Below are 5,000 nucleotides of genomic sequence, written 5' to 3' on the forward strand. Positions count from 1 at the left end.
CGTTCATGATAAAATAGTAGTGCCAATAAGAAACCCTTTAACATTAGTAGTACTATATTAAATAACCATCATCTCTAAAAGCTGCCAATTTTTTTTATAACATAAAATATCTTTTAACTTTTCCTTCAACTAAACCACTAATATTTGTTCACACAATGCTTTTACCATGTGAATGCAAGTTTTCTGCATGTGTGTATATACATGCCTATCAAGCCATGGTTCTGCTGACCTACTAGAACTAGACTCAAGTCTGACAGCATGCAGGGGCCAGGCCTAAGCATGCTATCTGGGGAACCTATACCACTTTTTTCTGTCCTTTTCTTAATCACCTCGAAGATGCGTTTTGTCTGGTTGGTGATGATGAAGACAAGTTGATAGACTAGTGATGATAATCACATTAGATAATTGCCAGGTTGGTGATAATGACTTGAAATACAATGAGGGTATTCTGATATTTTGCATTTACTTAACTTTCACCAACCTCTCAAAACCATCTTTACCCTGATTTAAGAAAAAACAGCTTTAGGGAAGCCAAATGTTTTGTGTTCTTTGCATAAATCCAAATATTCATTTCAGAGGCAGTGATAACATATGGTCTACAGTCAATGTTGCATTTCTTAACTTTTCACCAACCTCTCAAACCATCTTTACCCTGATTTAAGAAAAACACTTTGGGAAGCAAAGTACCCAATATGGGAGGCTGTGTGGCTGGCCATGGCACAGGGGCTGGCGTTGAGTCTGGCTAGGGGAACCTGGGTTTTGGTATGCATGTTTGGGCATACACATACACATCTGCACACACATTTATGCATATATACATGCATAGAAGGTGCATGCTATATATATTCATGTGGACACATTTATGTGAACATGATTGTTTGAAATCCTATAACAGAAGTAATACATGCACAATGATGTGCACTTTCATGCACATGTGCAAATGCACAATGCAATTCAAGTACGAGTGCAGATCCGAATGTCTGTGTACCTATGCAGTCCCAGGATGCATAGATTCAACATCAAGGTACCAATAATATAATGTAACTTATATACCGCATATCTTATTCCCTTTGTATGAATGTTTATGGGCTTTTGTACAAGAGCTTTTTTATTTCATGGGGTGTGTGAGAGTGTGAATGTATTTTTGTTTTGTGCTTCAAAAAGAAAACAAACACTTATTCTATCAAAAAAATAATGTATATTCACTGGAACTTCTGTAGAAAATAACCCACTTTCAATTAACACACAAAATTACACCAAAGATGAAATTCTTGTAATTTTTTCAAAATCAAAAGCATAAATTGGACTCAGTACAAAATATAATTCCACAAATATTCATCTACATAAATCTATATCTATAGCATAAATCTTCTCATAGAAATATCTCATTATCAGCCTTTTTTCATTACAACATTATGTACCAAATATTTTCCTTATACATTATTCTACTAACAATCAATACTAAATCTATTTCACATTACATACTTTTACATACATACATACATATATATATATATATATATATATAATATTATTATCTATATATATGTATTATATTATTATATTATTATGTATATATATTATATATATATTATATTATTATATATATATATATATTATATATATTATATATATATATATTATTATATATAATATATATATATATACATATACATTATATATACATATATATTATATATACATATACATTATATATACATATACATTATATATACATACATACATACATACATATATACATACATATATATATATATATATATATATATATATATATACATATATTATAATAATAATAATAATATTATCATCATCATTATATATATACATGCTTATTCATAATCAAGAGAAAAGAACAAAATCTGTAGAAAGCACAAATTACTTGTGTATATCTCCCCTCTATGATGTCCAACTTCAGCTCACTGCAACTGCATCATTACTAATAATACAACACAATTTTTAAAATAAACATAGTCAAGGATTCCGTAACAAGCTACTGTGGCTAGTGATGGTTTATTCATCAATGTGTAGTTAACAGTTTTATAATGTGGAACCTTTCCTTGAAAAAAGCTTAAGATTTTTTATACATCTCATCATTCCATTCTCTATTTTGTACATTCTATATATTGCATCACGAAGATAACTATAGTCTCAATCTAAGAGTTTATATGTGAATTTTGGCAGACAACAATCAAATCTTCTGTTCCAAGATGCATCAAACTCCCTTAACATAATCCTTTATTTTTTGTTAATTATACATACTACCAACATAGTGTTACCACTTCAGGAAGTTACAGATTAAACCCTTCCTCTCTTCCTGGTAATTCTATACATATACAGTGAACCAAACTATGACAAAGGCCAAAAAACAAAGACGCAACTGAGAGATTCCTCACTTATTCTATTCAAAACATTATCACGCATATCTTTTTCTATAAAAAAAAAATCAATATTTAGTACCTGTTGCTAGTATTCTTATTCTATCACACTAATTATTACATAATTCAAAAGAAACAAAATAACAATTAACAAAAAAAAATATATATATATATGGCTAGAAAAAAATCACCAGTAAATAGTGTTAGTTGACATATATACAGAAAAAAAAACAATGAAAATAATACAAAACTGCAACATCTGCATAAAAAAAGGTACAAATGTTATGAGTAATGCTGTGCAAGTAGATGAAAGGGTGGGTGGGAACAACAGTGCTAAAAAAAAATATATATATATATATTAATAACAATAATAAAGTTTAAAAATATATATTAGTGGAAAATAAAAGTTCTTTTCTTGGTTAGTGAAAGATACGTAAGATTTCTGTTAAATCAAGGCCATACAGGGAGGTTAAGCAAAGTGGACTTTCTGGGAGGGAGACAAGGGAACATGGAAAGGGGGGGGGGGTAAGCAAGGTGGGGGGGGAAGCATGGGGGAGGGAGAGACATGGGGAAAGCTCATATCTCAAAAACAAAAATCTAGTACATTTACATTACTATGTGAGAAGATGGGAGAGCTCACCTGGGAGGACAGGGGGAGAGGAGGGGAGGGGAGAGAGGGGGGGAGAGGGGAGCAAGAAATGTGCAAGTATCTGGAGTAGCACTCAATATTTTCTCCTTTAAAACCATCAACACAGTGGACTTAGCAAGGACCAGGGAAGGGTGCAAAGGGGTTCTGTACAAGCCAGTGTGCATGAGAGTGGGCCACATCCCAGGGGGAATCAAGTCTGCACATTTATGCTCTGCGCTCAATTACCTTTAATCTGCGTATTATGTCCACCGGACGATGACCATCAATCTTTCAACTGTTGAAACATAGAAATCCATGATTACTTACATGGGACCTTGAGTTAGCTAAGTTCGACTCGTCTTTAGGGAAACACATTTATTACGAGTCAGTGAAGAAAGTCCTATCACCTGTCAAGATGAAGAATGGAACGTTCTCTCCATCCCAAAACAAAATAATAATTAGGAGAAATTATATTCCATCTCCTTACACTGCAAATATGGTTCACTCTACCTTTCCCTATGCCTAAAAGGTACTTTTAAAAATATGAAAATGAACAAAAAAAATTGCAAAAATGTCTAACACATAAAATTCTACATATCTAAAATCAAGTCATACACTCTGCTTTTCCATCTCTATCTTAATCAATATTGCTTCATCTGCATCACTATTTCAACTCATCAATAAAACACCAAATTAACTATCTATACTGAAACTAATACCTTGGGGTAAAAAAGGTATACTGTGTATGAACCACAGTACCATACCTCATAAAAGAGAAATTGATAAGTACATGACCATATAAACCACTGACTTAAAATTTAAATATCAAGTCAAGGGTTAAATACATAAAAATCATCAACTAGTGTACATATTCTAATGTATATATACATATACAGAAAAGTATATAAAAATTCATAATATATACTTATTCAAAATGCAGAATGTCCAAAAAATGAAATGACAAATCATGCCTCTATACAAAGCTACTATTTAGTTTTAGAACATAATAAATACAACTTTTTAGTGTGCAATGCTTTTAACAAACTGTCTCCTTCATGTGCAATGTCTATGTTAGCGTTCTTGGTTTTAAAAAGACATTCCAGTTGTATCAGACCTCTAACATGTTTACCTACAAAACTGGATTACTCTTTTCCTTTTTTTTTTTTTCAAAAATAAAAGTAAGAGTGTGTGTGTGTGTGTGTGTGTGTGTGTGTGTGTGTGTGTGTGTGTGTGTGTGTGTGTGTGTGTGTGTGTGTGTGTGTGTGTGTGTGTGTGTGTGTGCGCACGTTTTTCTTTATAATATGTATTTGTACAAATCAGTAAGCTTAAAAATATATTACAAATTTTGTCTCATTGCAATGAACTGTGCACTAGCTTCATCAAAACACCATTTTTCAATATCCTTATAACTGAAAATCAGTATAAAAACATGTTACCTTTCCACTCATAACCAAACATACCAATAAATTAAATTCATAGTGTTAGAAAGACCATCCAATGTCTTCAATAAGAAATATTCAATGATCAGAGAAAAAAGAGGACTAAATAACTGCTTATAAACAAAAATACTACGCGATACTTCATGACATACTATAAGGGCATGCACTTAGTACAAGCTTGCAGCCAACCCAGCCAATCCAATCTCCGAGTCCTAAGCATCGCACCGACACGAGGAATGCTTACAACGGAAGAAAGCACAACGCATGCAATAATAACGATCATTCAACTTAAAAGAGAGAAGAGCAGGGGCCATTGGCTAGACCAATTCTCCGGCTTCCATCGCCACCTTATAGCAATTAGCCAATTAATGGGAGCAGCATGCTTTCAAAATGTGCGTTACCAACGATAAGGGTCGGGTTACAAAAAAAAAAGGGGGGGGAGGGAGGGGAGGGAGCTGCGACGGGAGGATTTTCGATACCTCTGTGCTGTTACCTCTGTCCTCTTCACAGTCTGCTCTTGCTTCTGTTCCACCT

The 5,000-nt window shown here is 33.0% G+C and overlaps 1 protein-coding gene across 5 annotated transcripts in view; it reads right to left on the minus strand.

Annotated features, from left to right (window-relative positions):
* Positions 1-5,000, minus strand: part of LOC119579241 — a 24,812-nt gene that overhangs the window by 3,431 nt on the left and 16,381 nt on the right. For 2 of the 5 annotated variants that reach the window (XR_005229284.1, XR_005229274.1), the window contains exons 3-4: positions 4,946-5,000; positions 3,274-3,322 (exon numbers count right to left, since the gene is read on the minus strand). The exon at positions 4,946-5,000 is cut by the window's right edge and continues 14 nt beyond it. The exons of 1 other annotated variant lie outside the window; for it this stretch is intronic. The gene's annotated coding sequence lies outside the window, so the exon portion shown is untranslated. The remainder of the gene's footprint in view (positions 1-3,273; positions 3,323-4,945) is intronic. 2 more of the 5 variants (XR_005229285.1, XR_005229281.1) reach the window with 1 other exon arrangement.

The sequence above is a fragment of the Penaeus monodon genome, chromosome 1 (assembly GCF_015228065.2).
Source record: "Penaeus monodon isolate SGIC_2016 chromosome 1, NSTDA_Pmon_1, whole genome shotgun sequence".
NCBI lineage: Eukaryota > Metazoa > Arthropoda > Malacostraca > Decapoda > Penaeidae > Penaeus > Penaeus monodon.